This window comes from Bison bison, unplaced genomic scaffold (assembly GCF_000754665.1).
Source record: "Bison bison bison isolate TAMUID 2011002044 unplaced genomic scaffold, Bison_UMD1.0 scf7180017864040, whole genome shotgun sequence".
NCBI classification, from domain to species: domain Eukaryota; kingdom Metazoa; phylum Chordata; class Mammalia; order Artiodactyla; family Bovidae; genus Bison; species Bison bison.
The window spans coordinates 5,228,232-5,243,100 of NW_011494612.1; the positions used below are offsets into that span (position 1 = coordinate 5,228,232).

At 40.4% G+C, this 14,869-nt stretch overlaps 1 protein-coding gene and 1 pseudogene across 8 annotated transcripts in view; one reads left to right on the forward strand and one right to left on the reverse strand.

The window, feature by feature from the left end:
* TNIK (TRAF2 and NCK interacting kinase) overlaps window positions 1-14,869 on the reverse strand; it is a 407,321-nt gene that overhangs the window by 263,699 nt on the left and 128,753 nt on the right. The window lies entirely within an intron of this gene.
* Window positions 5,929-6,544, forward strand: LOC104985197 (annotated as a pseudogene). Its single transcript, XR_824856.1, has one exon. The product of XR_824856.1 is annotated as a thymosin beta-4 pseudogene (transcript).

Sequence of the window (14,869 nt, forward strand, 5' to 3'; positions counted from 1 at the left end):
GGACTCTACATGAATTGAGCCCTTCCCTCAGGAAGCTGCCTGCCCACCCGCCACCCACTGGGCCGTGGGGAAAGGAAGAGGGAGCAGAGGCGCTCTGTCACCGTGACCTGCATGCCCTCAGCTGTCCCCAAAGGCTGCTCCAGATCAAAAGGCATGTCTGATTTTTAAAACGTATGCACCACAGGAAATGTGCTACACTTAAAATATGTTTTTAAAAAAGACTGGAAGGAAATACATCAAAAGGTTAATAGATTATACCTGGATAGTGGGGTTACCAATTGTGCATTCCTTCTGTATTTTTCTTCTTTATCCAAAATTATCAGAAAATGTTATTTTTCTAGTAAGAAAGATCTATGTAACTGTATGTAGATAGCATTTTAATATTTCCATTTTCAAATTAAAAAAAAAAAAAGATTAGAAGGCGGTAGCTTGACTATACAGAACAGCTGCTCTGTGGCAGGACCCCCAAAACAAAGGTCATTCAGAAGATTTAACTACTACAGGCACAAAACACCTAAGACATATGTGTCCAAATTGCCCCGTTCTTGGCGGGTATCCAATGGGTCAGACAATCTCAACTGAATGCTTTCAATCTTTTGTGCCAGGACTCGTCTTTTAACAGGGGTCTCCTTCCTGTTTTATTGTCAATTTTCAAATTTCTAAATTATATCCAATAAACTTACTAGTCTTTTTCATCTACAGACTTGAAATTTAATAAACTGCCCCAATTTTTTTTTTCAGCAGGAATGGCACAATTCCCAGTTCATTCGTTCTACAGCATCACCTGTGTGTCTCTGACAACATTAACTACTTTGGCTTTCACAAGATGCATATTCCTGAATTCTGGTTTATGGCCAAAGCCCAGCAGCTCCCATGTGAGCACTTCCGTGAGTATCCATGGCAATTACAAATGCTTAAAGATGAGGGTACCGACCACAGAGTGCCATTAAATGTACTTCTGACCCTCAAGATCTGTGTGTGCTTCACTTCTCCATGTGGATCCTGCATGTGCACAGAATAAGAAATTACATTTCATGGAAACTGCTTTGCAATAACAAAGACAGGGTTCTGAAAATGAAGGAAGTAAAAATACAAATGTTTAGAAACTACTCAAGAGATTTTTACCAGCAGGTAGTTTATAAATTCAAAACAAGAATATTGCCTTCAAGGATTCCAGCTTGTCCAATTTTGACAAATTTACCTTTGCCATTATTTGTTGTACTGTTTACCACATTTTAGTTCAGGGGGAAAAAAAAAACTAGAATTACATTATAGCTAAAAATCAGAGAACAGCAGAGCTGCAAGGGAATTTAAAGATCTTCAACCTGCTCATTCTAAAGATTAGGAAAATTGTGAATTAGAAATGTGGAGAGAGGTGATCCAGTGGATAAGAATTTGTCTTGCAGGGAAAGTGGGTTCAGCTCCTAATTGGGAAACTAAGATCCCACATCCAGTGGAGCAACTCACCCCACATGCCGCAACCAAGACTCAACAGAGTCAAATAAAGAAATGTATTTTTTAAACGTGGAGAGATGGTGGTAGTGATTTTAGTCGCTAAGTCGTGTCTAACTCTATGGGACCTCATGGACTATAGCCTGCCAGGTTCCTCTGTTCATGGGGTTTCCCAGGCAAGACTACTGAAGTGGCTTGCCATTTTCTCCTCCAGGGGATTATCCTGACCCAAGGATCGAGCCTGGGTCTCCAATCCTCCAGCTTGGCAGGCAAATATTTTACCACTGAGTCACCTGGGAAGCCCATGTGGAGAGATACTCCATTGTATATATGTGGGAACTCTGTCAATGTTATGTTGGCAGCTGGATGGGAGAGGAGTTTGGGGAAGAGTGGACACATACATATGTATGGCTGAGTCGTTCTGCTGTGCACCTGAAATTATCACAACATTGTAAATCAACTATGCTGCTGCTGCTAAGTAGCTTCAGTCGTGTCCGACTCTGTGCAACCCCATAGACAGCAGCCCACCAGGGTCCCCCGTCCCTGGGATTCTCCAGGCAAGAATACTGGAGTGGGTTGCCATTTCCTTCTCCAATGCATGGGAGTGAAAAGTGAAAGTGAAGTCACTCAGTCGTGTCTGACTCTTCGGGACCCCATGAACTGTATGTAGCCCACCAGGCTCCCCCGTCCCTGGGATTCTCCAGGCAAGAGTACTGGAGTGGGTTGCCATTTAATCAGCTATACTCTGATGTAAAACAAAAAGTTAAAAGAAAATATGTCAAGATTAGGTGACTTGACAAAGGACATGTAGGCTGAATGGCAGAGAAGGTCCCAGGCACAGCTTACTGCTGTATTCTTTACCTATCAATCCTAGAAAGTAAAATAAGAGAGTAAAAATACTTCCAATAGTGTAAAGTTCACTAATAATAATAAAAGGTTAATGTATTATGAAATAAATAATAAATACGTGGCCATGTTCCTCAAAGCAGGGTTCTGGCTTCAGGGAGAAGTGGGAGAAAAAAGATCCCAACATTTCAACAATGAGGAAAAATACATGTACACAAGGAGCAGATCCCTCACCCTAAGAGCCACACTCTCCAGGGTTAGGGATTGCTGTGTTCCCTGCTGCTGGAGTCAGATGACAACCTCATCCCTCAATGCAGCCTGTAGGCTCCAGGCATCAGAGATTTCCAGATCAGGAGAATCTCAACTCCAGCCTTATCTCTCTGTGTGAAGAGCTAAAGCAATTGACCTGGCCTGTCCCATCTGGCTATAACCCTGTGATTTTTGGCTGGCACATCTGAGAAGTGGTCTTAACAGCCACTGAGCATGTGAAAAGAGCTGACCTAATTATTCGTCAATAACAAAACTAGAAGATCCATGCTGAGCTAAAGGCTGACCTGGAGGTTCCTCAAGCTGGCACAGCTATCTGGTTCCTGCCCCTCTGGAATTTGCATGGGGACTTACTGTAGAGTTTCACGGTTATGGTCTTAGACATATAAAAAGGGAAATCGATGCTAAAAGTCAGGGGATTCCTGGCCTAAGTCAGCTCTGGGAACTTCATTCATTCACTGATTTCTTTATTTGATCACTCTCAAGAGATGGAGAAGGAAATGGCAGCCCACTGGAAAATCCCATGGATGCAGGAGTCTGGTAGGCTGCAGTCCATAGGGTCGCTAAGAGTCGGACACGACTGAAGCGACTTCACTTTCACTTTTCACTTTCATGCATTGGAGAAGGAAATGGCAGCCCACTCCAGTGTTCTTGCCTGGAGAATCCCAGGGACGGGGGACCCTGGTGGGCTGCCGTCTACGGGGTTGCACAGAGTCGGACACGACTGAAGCGACTTAGCAGCAGCAAGAGATGGTCCCTACATGCCCACTGGGAGTTGGGTTACCTGTCTTTCCAAGACTCATAATCTACTTGGGAAAATGCACAGACAAAACTTCATATAGTAAAGTGAAATGGAGATATGAGAGACTGAAAGAGGTCATAGAAGCTTTACAGAGTTTGGTGGTGTGATAGATCAAGAGTGAGTATTCAGGAGGCGGAAGGAGCTGAAGGGCCTACAGGCCAAGAAGGTGGGGCAGCACCTCAGATGAACGAACTTCTGATTAGTATAGCTTTCAATGGTCACTACACATCTTCATCCTTTCATTATTTTTCCTTCCCAAGTAAAAAGCATCATGAATTCCTGAGGACTATGAAAAAATAACAACTAAAAAATAACAAATAAAAATCAAATAACAAATGTAAAGTGTTCTGAACATATAAAATGGAACACAAATTCTAACAACCATTAACAACAACCAAAAAAAGAAGTGTAATTGCTGCTTTATCTTAAAGTGAGCCATTCAACCAGAGTGATAAACACAAAATGCCTGGGGAACCACGGTTGGAGATATAAGGACTACGATTCTACTTCAGAGGGAGAAGGGAAAGGGTTATTACTTCTACATTTAGTGATTTTGGCTTTTTGAAACCCCCTCAGTAGCCACAGTGACCAAAAACACAGCTTTATGTCTAAAGACAGAGCCTTGTGGGCAAGTAAGTACTTCAGTTCAGCCTCTGCTTCCCTGGTGGCTCAGATGGTAAAGAATCTGTCTGCAATGCAGGAGACCTGGGTTTGATCCCTGAATTGGGAGGGTCCCCTGGAGAAGGGAATGGCAACTCACTCCAATATTCTTGCCTGGAGAATCCCATGGACAGAGGAGCCTAGCAGGCTATAGTCCATGGGGTCACAGAGTCGGACAGGACTGAGCAACTAACACTTTCACCTTCCTTAACTGATAATGATATTGTTAATTGTAAATCCACATTTTTTTCACTCTTAAAAGAGAGGCAGAACAGAGAAAATATCCTGAACTCATCCTGGTCTTTCAACATTGAGGAGAATAAAGACAAGAATCTATTCATTCATTCAATCATTCATCACCATTCATTTATACAAACATGAAAACACTGGGCCCTAGTTCCTATGAACTTCCCTCTGGGACAGGACAGTCACTTCCTAGGGCTGCTATAACAACTTACCTCAAACTGGGTGGTCTAAAACAACAGAAATTTATTCTCTCACAGTTCTGGAGGATGGAGTACAAAACCCATGTGTCATCAGAGCTGGTTCCTTCTGGAGGCTCTGAGGGAGAATCTGATTCTTGTCTCTCCTCCACATTTGGGTGGGTGCTGCATTCTGTGACTTGTAAACTCACCACTCCAATCTCTCCCTCCCTCCTGTCTTCACATAGCATTCTCTTTTCTATCTGTGTCTTTTCTCCTCTTATTGGACAGCAGCTATATTGTATTATGGGCTTCCCTGGTGACTCAGATGTAAAGAATCCACCTGCAGTGCTGGAGACACGGGTTTGATCCCTGGGTTGGGAAGATCCCCTGGAGGAGGGCATGGCAACCCACTCCAGTATTTGTGCCTGGAGCATTCCCATGGAAAGAGGAGCCTGATGGGCTACAGTCCATGGGGCTGCAAAGAGTCAGACATGACTGAGCAACTAAGCACATACTGGATTATAGCCCACCCTTATCAGGTATGACTGCAACTTAATTTGATTACATCTGCAAAGACCCTATGTTCTTCTAAAGTTGTACTCGTAGATACTGGGGGGTTAGAACTTTCACACATCTTTTGGGGAGACACAATTCAACCACAACAGAGAGCATGTACCCCCACTGTAGGGTCACAGTTGGATTATCTTACCACCTTTTCTGCCAAGCAAGAGGCTATCACTAATGTTAAGGAGGTTACAGCCTAGAGAGACAGAGATTTACAGATCTCTCTATCTCCCTTGCTCGTATTGGCAGTTATGGTTTTAGCTCTGTGGGTTTCACTGTGCCCTTTCTGCCCATCCCTGGCTGAAGACTGTAAGCTCCCAGAGCACAGGCACCATATCTGTTTTCTGCTTCCCATTACATTCCCATCTCCTTGTAGATTGCCACTAAGCATTTAATAAATAATTTTTGAATGAATGGATGGATGGATGGATGAGTGAATGAATTGATTAAATACAAGCAGGAATGACAAAGGCCTATGCATGTAATAGTGATACACACAACAGATCCACAGTGAGGAACAGAGAGGACGAAATAATTGATTCTGATTAGTAGGATGGTAGAAGATTTCAAGAAAGATTGAACTCAGTCTTGCGGGATTAGTAGGAGCTCATAAATAGGTAAGGAATAAAAGGTATTCTCTGCTGACCAAACAGTATGAGCAAACAGGTATAAAGCAGTTAATCTACAGTTTTTGGGGGGAACAGTTAATAGACCAATTAAGCTGGAGCAAAGGGTACCTAAAAAATGTGAAAATACTTGGGATGAAAAGCAGCTCATAGAGGACTTTGAGCACAGACTGGTCTGAGTGCAGTTGCCACTGATCTTTGTTGAGAAGGAAGATGATGCAATCCTACCTGTGCTTCAGAAGGAAAAAAATAAAACATTTTTTTAGTTTTAAAAATATAAAATTGGGCACTCGCGGCGGCCACAGCGCAGATTCGACTTCACTCGCTCGCAGTTCGCTCCACGCCCTCTGCAACCATGTCTGACAAACCCGATATGGCTAAGATTGAGAAGTTCGATAAATCGAAGTTGAAGAAAACGGAAACGCAAGAGAAAAATCCACTGCCTTCGAAAGAAACGATTGAACAGGAGAAGCAAGCAGGCGAGTCGTAATGAAGCGTGCGCCGCCAGTATGCACTGTACATTCCACAAGCATTGCCTTCTTAACTTCTTTTAGCTGTTTAACTTTGTAAGATGCAAAGAGGTTGGATCGAGTTTAAATGACTGTGCTACCCCTTTTCACATCAAAGAATGGAGAACTACTGACAACGTAGGCCGCGCCTGCCTCTCCCATCTGCCTGTATGGCTGGCAGGGAAGGAAAAGAACTTGCATGTTGGTGAAGGAGGAAGCTGGGTGGGACGACAGTGAAATCTAGAGTAAAAAGCTGGTCCAAGGTGTTCTGCGGGCTGTAAAATGCAGTTTAATCAGAGTGCCATTTTTTTTTGTTGTTCAAATGATTTTAATTATTGGAATGCACAATTTTTTTAATATGCAAATAAAAAGTTTTAAAACCTGAAAAAAAAATATAAAATTAAAAATAAAAGGAAAAAATATATAGAAACGATTCATGTTCATGTTCCTTCTTTATCCTCTTAAGTGATAGTTCTTATATTACTACAAGGAGTATTTTGTATTTAACTGTGCATCTACTATGTATTTATTTGCCTAAAGAAACAAGAATTATACACAAGTGATTACATTTTATAGTTATTATCACATCATATATGCCATTTTATTATATACATTATATAATTAATTATATAGCATAATTAAAAGATTATATCTGAGAAGTACTTAATAGGATGATGTCATACTTCTTAAGCGGAGAAGGCAATGGCAGCCCACTCCAGTACTTTTGCCTGGAAAATCCCATGGATGGAGGAGCCTGGTAGGCTGTAGTCCATGGGGTCGCTAGAGTCGGACACGACTGAGCGACTTCACTTTCACTTTCCACTTTCATGCATTGGAGAAGGAAATGGCAACCCACTCCAGTGTTCTTGCCTGGAGAATCCCAGGGACGCGGAAGCCTGGTGGGCTGCCGTCTATGGGGTCACACAGAGTCGGACACGACTGACGCGACTTAGCAGCAGCAGCAGCAGCATACTTCTTAAGGGCTTCCCAGGTGACACTAGTGGGTAAAGAACCCACCTACCAATGCAGGAGATGTAAGAGATGCAGGTTCAATCCCTGGGTCAGGAAGATGCCCTGGAGCAGGGCATGGCAACCCACTCCAGCATTCTTGCCTAGAAAATCCCACGGACAGACGGAGCCTGGCAAGCTGCAGCCCACAAGGTCACAAAGAGTCAGACAGGACTGAACTGACTTAGCATGCACGCATGGATGCACAGTTCCTAAACCTTTTCTCAGGACAATAACCTGGAACTGAAAGCCAGGGGAAGATGGACTGTCTATCAAAGAAATAATTCATTTCACCTGTAGCAAAGCATTCCAACTTCTGAATCAAGGCTAATTTCTTTTTCTTTTTCCTGCATTAGGGCTTGGCAAGCCCACAGGCCAATAACGCTCACATCTGAGGACGTAGCAGGGTTACCATCTGTTGTTATCTCCATGAAGCACCAAGGACCCCACTGACATCTGGAGAGTAGCCAAGCCCCATTAGAGTGGGGCCTGAAGGAGATACCCCAGTTATCCAAGGAGATCTGTTCAGTGGCAGAAACTCTGCCAAATGAAGAGATATTTATTTATGTTCTTGATGCCTCCAGAGGTCTTTGAAAACAATACAAACATTCTTAGAAAGAAGTACTCAACCATACACTCACCTTATAAAGGAATTCATGATATGGAACTGTTAATCGAGATAAATAGCTACCCACAGGGAATCTGCCCCAGCCAGCAAGTTCTGGTTAGGTAAATGGGACACCGGGTGCATGGGGAGGGCCTTGTGAGCAGAGTGGAAGTGGCATGAAGAAGAAAGAAAATTTATTTCAGTCTCACAAACCCTACCAGGTAGGCCCCAGAATTACTCATTGATAGTCATCTCTTGTTATTTAGGCTATAAGACACCAGCACAGTCAGGACTGTGTTATGTCTCATGCTGGTATTTAAGTCCTAGCACTGTGCAAGCATATAGGTGTCCAATTAACATAAGCTGCCAGGCAGGAGGGTCTCAACCTTAAGCACACCCACTACATATATTAAAGTTACATATATGAGTGAGTTTACCTCTCCCACTGAACAGTAACCTTCCAAAGAAAAGAAAGGGTGCTTGTTTATTCCTAGTACAGTGCCTGACACTTGGAAAGTATATAATTCCTGAGCTTAAGGGCACTTAAATACCTTGCACAAAGTTAAATAGCTAATTAACAAGAGGCTTAGGTTTGAGCTACATCTGTCTTAATCTATTAATGAAACCTATGCTTTTTCCTACTACTTGGTTTGGCCTAAACCTAGTCTTATGAAAGGACTAAGATACCTTTGGAAACAGGTTAGCCACTGTACTCCAATCTTGTAAGACAATCTGTGTAATTACTTACTATGAGTATCTCAATCATTTAATGTCCAGTCAAAACACAAGGATAATTTAAACATATGCAAAACACATACATCCTAAATACTAAGTCCAAGATGTCATTTTCCAAAATATAGATTTTTAGGTACTAATGTTCCTAAATTTCTGTTTAGAAAGGATCAGTTTAGGTGGGCATAGAAAGTTTTAGAGAAATCCAAAGCAAAAATTTTAAAAAATCAATTCCCATTTTATGTATAGTTTAGTTCCTATTAGGAAATATTGTAAATTTCCTGTACTAACCCATTCTCTTAAAACTCCTAACCATGTTCTTAAATTAAGACAGACCGAGAATAACCTTTCAAAGATAATTATTTTTAAACTGCATTTTCTCACATGGCCTATGGACTGTATCCTTTTGCCAAAAGATTAAAAAAAAAAACAACTGAAAAACCAACTTCTAAAATGCACTAGGCTTCTTTTATAAATTCTCAAATTAAGACATCTTATTTCAAGCATTTATGCAATATATTTCATTCCAGTAGACTGCAAAAATTAACACTCTACCTACAAATATATCAATAATATGAGTATAAAAGAATATTTATACTAGACTCATTATGTTAAAAAAATACAGGTAAAAATAAAAGGAAATAAATTCTATCTTGAGGAATACTTTATCCTTATTTACTTTAGAATTTTATAGAATTATAGAATGGACAACATTCTGTAATTTTTTAGAAAATGTTATCACTGTTGGGCAGAAATTCCCCACAGTTGATCTCTAACCATAGTCTAGAAAAAAATTAGCATAAAGACATGTTAATATGACAGATAATGTTCTTCCCATTACTGACAAATTTACAAGTTTAACTGTTATAGTTTATAAAAGACACCTTTACCATCCTTTCTTGGAATTGTTGATAAAAAGTTTTGGGAAGATTTTAGGAAAGAGTTCTAGGGCAAGATATTCAGCGAACTTGGTTGGTTGGTTGACTAGTTGGTCGGCTGACTAAGTAATTAGTTGCTTGGATAAACAAATTCTAAGTGTCCATCTTGGATTCCTGAACCAATAAAATGGACTTCTGAATATTTGATTAAAGAATCAAGTTTCTTAAAACCTCTTCAAAGCTTCAGTTTCTCAAGAGAGTCAATGAAAAGCATTGGGACCTTTTTAAGGTACCAGAAGTTAACAAGGAAAATGCCCTAAAAAAGATCATCAAGAAATTCTCCAGAAGGTTATAATCACCTTGTTGTATATTTGATCCCTGGGTAGGGAGGATCCCATGAAGGAGGAAATGGCAACCCACTCCAGTATTCTTGCCTGGGAATCCCATGGACAGAGGAGCCTGTCAGGCTACAGTCCATAGGGTGGCAAAGAGTCAGACATGACTTAGCACACACACACATGATCATGATGTGCTAACTACTCTAATATATATTCCACTGATGTCTTCCAGAAGCATCAACTTAAGAAGGCAGGATGTCTTAAGTGTCTGCTTACCAGGGAAGTAGGTTTCTACTGAAATTTCAAACATTTATTCTTAGAGGAATTTGGAGAGATCCTGAGACGCTTAATAAAATGACTCTGAAAGCATCAGAAAGGACAGTCATGAAGTATACTCAGTATTTGATGGCCAGTGCCTGCAAAAGAACCTCATTCCCAGAAGAAGTTGACCTCCTTGGTATATTTCTTCTCTTATTACTGATCAGGGCTTCCCAGGTGGCACTAGTGGTACAGAACCTGTCTGCCAATGCAGGAGACATAAGAGACATTGGTTCAATCCCTGGATGGGGTAGATCCCCTGGAGAAGGGCATGTCAACCCACTCCAGTATCTTTGCCTACAGAATCCCATGGACAGAGGAGCCTGGCAGATTATGGTCCATAGAGTCACAAAGAGTTGGACATGACTGAAACGATTTAGCACATATACACACATTAATGATCAAGTCAAAGGAAAGGGGGCCTTCTATGAGCCCCTTGGCTTCTTCCACATTGGCCTATTATACCTGAGTAGCTTACCTGTTCTATAATTAGCAGGCAGTGCTAAACAGAACAAAGATGTTCTGATTTTAACTCACTAGTTAAATATCCATGATGACATTCTAATGTGTCTTGTCTTTTGTCTATAGAGTCAGTAATAGAATCATATAAACTGCTATTAAGGATTTTGAAAGTGAAAGTCGCTCAGTTGTGTCCGACTCTTTGCAACCCCACGGACTATATAGTCCATGGAATTCTCTAGACCAGAATACTGGAGTGGGCAGCCTTTCCCTTCTCCAGGGGATCCTCCCAACCCAGGGATGGAACTCAGGAGATATTGGTTCAATCCCTGGATGGGGTAGATCCCCTGAAGAAGGGCAGGTCATTGCATTGCAGGTGGATTCTTTACCAGCTGAGCCACCAGGGAAGCCCAAGAATACTGGAGTTTAGCCTATCCTTTCTCCAGCGGATCTTCCCAACCCAAGAATGAAATCGGGGTCTCCTGCATTGCAGACCTTCCTGGTTCTTTACCAACTGAGCTATCAGGGAAGCCCAAGGGACTTTAAAGATCCACAAATAAAGAGTTAAATCCAGAAGATGATAAAAATTCAGTAAAATTATATATTAAGGGAAAAAAAGAAATTGATTTACCTGTATCACCATCAACTTCCTCAGGTTGAAAATGTAATGAGAAAAGAGATATGATTAAGTTTTATGACACTTACAGGGAAAAAGTATTTCTGATTTCAGTACTATCTGAAAGGATATAGTCACTATTTGTGGTTCAAAGGTAAGAGTTTCTTATCATCAAGATTTCCTTCTCAAATGTGTGATTCATGAAAAATGAAGCAAAAATACTTAATGCATATCTATTTTTTTGATTTGAACAACAACAACAAGAAACTTGTTAGTAGTCTTCCAATGAAATAATATTAATCCCAAGTGGGCGGACACCACGCAGAGTAATTTTACCTGGTCCTCACATTTTTTAAAGGCCTTGTCACCTTTGTAAATAACTTTCCAAAAGATAGGGCAAGCAAATGGCATTTTAAAGAGGTTGTGTTAGAAAGAAGAAACATATTTGGTTATTAATTTTCTCATTATTGTTGGTTTGCCTAAACAGGACTGGCTGCATGTCTTTGTCCAACATGGAGGACCAAATGACATGTCAGACTCTACAGGCAGCTTCACCAGGAAGCAAGTATCAGATACAAGATCAGAGGCTGTGACACTTGTAACTAGGATCATTCCAATTAAAATTAGGAAAGAAAACAAAATAATAAAAATAATTTTTAAAACTGTACCGTAGTGAAATAAAAGGAGAGAAGAGAACAACCATTTCTTTAACAACAGCTGTGCAGACTAATTAAAAAAAAAAAATCATTCATATACTTTCAAAACCACTCATTCCCAACTGCTGCCTTCATACTGGCAAATCCAAGAAATTCAAGACATGTAAACAAGAATAGATTTGCCCTTAAATCCCAAGGTCAAAGGCAGCATCTGTTGCTTCAGGGTAAAAGAAAGGCTTTCTTTTTGCTGGCTAGTTCATTGTGTGCTTTTTTATTTTAACAGAAGAAAAAAAGTAAATGCATATTTTCTAAATGTTTCCACATTACCTTTAGGTGGTACAAAATAGAAAAACCTGTATAAAAGAGAATAAACATCCAGTATTTTGATATTTGAGTTACATGGATGAAAGCCTGGCCCTGCTGTGATTTTTAAAGCTGACAGAAAATATTATTTTCATACCAAGACCCCCTCTTGCCATTTGGCTATTTAATTATTCAAGGAATTTCTCTGCTTATAAAGATTAATAACATCAACTCAAGCCATTTCTGAAAAGCACTTTCACCTCCTGTAGGAGACAGATGGACCACAGGAAAACATCCTATCACATTACATACGGGCAGACAAAAAGATTTCAGATTACCAGATTAACACAACCAGCAGGGAAAAGAAAGGGAGAAGTAGCAAGATAGGAAATAACCGACAAATGGAACCAAATATTCTTCAGAGCCATCATTTTGAAAATAAACATAATTTGGAACCCACTGTAATTCAATTTTACCTGTTTCAAGCTTCCAAACCTGGCTAATTACCATAAATGTCAGTTCCAATTTAACCAAAGACTTTGAAAATCTAGTGGAACCTTATTAAAACACATTGGTATCAGGGGACCAAGACACCACCTGCTTTCAAGGTCTTTTGTGTGTTAGTGAGAAATGTGTTATGAAACCAAGTGTATGCCCTGGACCCACAGTAGAGTAGATTGTGGGATTTTACTGTACTTTCATGTTATTTTAATTACCAGCATCCCCCGAGAAGACATGCTTGCTCCCACAAAATCTAAACACTTCCTATCTATCAATTCTCTCATAGATGAACGGACTTCCCAAAAGTATTTCCAGAAGGATGTATATAAAAAGATTGCAATGTCATTAAAATCACAGACGAACTGTATTTGCAGATTCACAGAAGCAGGTGGCATTCACTTTTTCATGAATATGTTTCTAAAAATCAAACACTTACTTTTAATTCCACAACTCATACAAGGATCATTCTCATTTTCAAGTAAATAATTCAGAAAAAAGTCAAGTACTGCCCCTTCATCAGTCGCGCTCTCAATTCTCACCAATAACCCATTATCATTTACTAAATACCTTCCAGAACTGTTTACAAGCATATATAAAATACATTTTTGCATAATGTGCTTAAAAAAAAACTGGGATCGTACTGTATTTTCTACAATTCCCTTTCACCATCCCAAGTGGCTCAGAAAATATACCAAACACAATCTGAAAACTCAGTCCTTCTACCACAGACCTATGTGGACACAGAGGCAAGCATGCATGCATACTTAAAAAGAAGTGGTACCAAAAAAAGCTCCTTTGTCTCTTATTTCAGCGGTTAGCTACATAGGAAAGCTATAAAGCAAAAATGCCATTTTTTTCCCAACAAAGTTTTTACTTTGGTACTAGTTATTTTACTTTAGTGCAGGACATACCCAACTGTGGCCAGCAGGCAAGATCAGATCCAGTCTGTTTTTTTGTACAAGACCACCTGTTTTTGGTACTAGCCAGTGAGTTTAAAATGACTTCACATTGTTAAACATTTGGGAAATTTTTCCTTAAAGAATAATATTTTGTGACATGTGAAAGCTATATGAAATTCACATTTATGTCTGTAGATGCAGTCTGACGGGAATACAGCCAATGCTCATTCCTCTGCCTATTATCTAAGGCTGCTCTCATGTTACAAGGGCAGTAACTGAGTAGGTGTGACAAAAACCCAATTCCCAAAAAGCCTAAAATACTTACTTTTGGCTCTTTACAAAAAGAAGCTTGCCAACCTCTGTTTTACTACATGAGATTTATTTCCCCAATATCTTACTCATGAAAGTTTTTTTATATGCCATGTGAACACTCTTTCAGTGGGTAAAGATAGTCAGAAGTCACATGGGAGGCAGGAGTACAAAATGGGTCTCTTAACCCAACAAATAGGTAATTTGCATACAGATCAAGTTCCAGCTTCAGTCAGCTCTAAAGTCTAATTCATTCGTCTTTCTGTTGAGCACTCCTGTTCCAGGTCAGCGCTGGCCACCGATGAGTCCAAAGTCAATTAGATGGACATCAACTCTGCCCTCAGGGACTTCTAGTCCAATATATTCATTACACTTGTAAGAAATTACAAAAGCATAGATTGGAGGACTGAACGTGGTCTGAGGGGTGGGATGGCATTTGAAAAGATATGAAATAATTTCAGTATCATCAGGTTGAAAACTCTGAAAACACTGTGTAGTTGCTACCCGCCCCCAAAATCAAGTAGCAATGAGAAAACCTGCCACTACCCCACTATCTCTGTGTTCTCACACTCTGCTCTTTATAAGCTTTTATTTAAAGCAAAAGGAGCATTGAACCTCTAATGAGATCTCTATCCAGTTTACGACTCATATCAAAGTCTGAGTGCACCACCAACAGATTGCGAGGGCAAATTTTCTTTTTAGTGTGTGTTAGTCACTCAGTCCTGTCCAAATCTTTGTGACCATGGACTGTAGTCCACCAGGTTCTTCAGTCCATTTGCATTCTCCAGGCAATACTGGAGTGGGTTGCCACTCCCTTCTCTAGGGCATCTTTCCAACCAAGGGATCAAACCCAGGTCTCCTACACTGCAGGCAGACTCTTTACCATCTGAGCTACCAGCAAAGCCCTTTTTTAAATGTATCTAATCTAATCTGGAAAAGGTCAGTTTTCATTCCAATCCCAAAGAAAGGCAATGCCAAAGAATGCTCAAACTACCGCACAATTGCACTCCTCTCACACGCTAGTAAAGTAATGCTCAAAATTCTCCAAGCCAGGCTTCAGCAATATGTGAACCGTGAACTTGCTGATGTTCAAG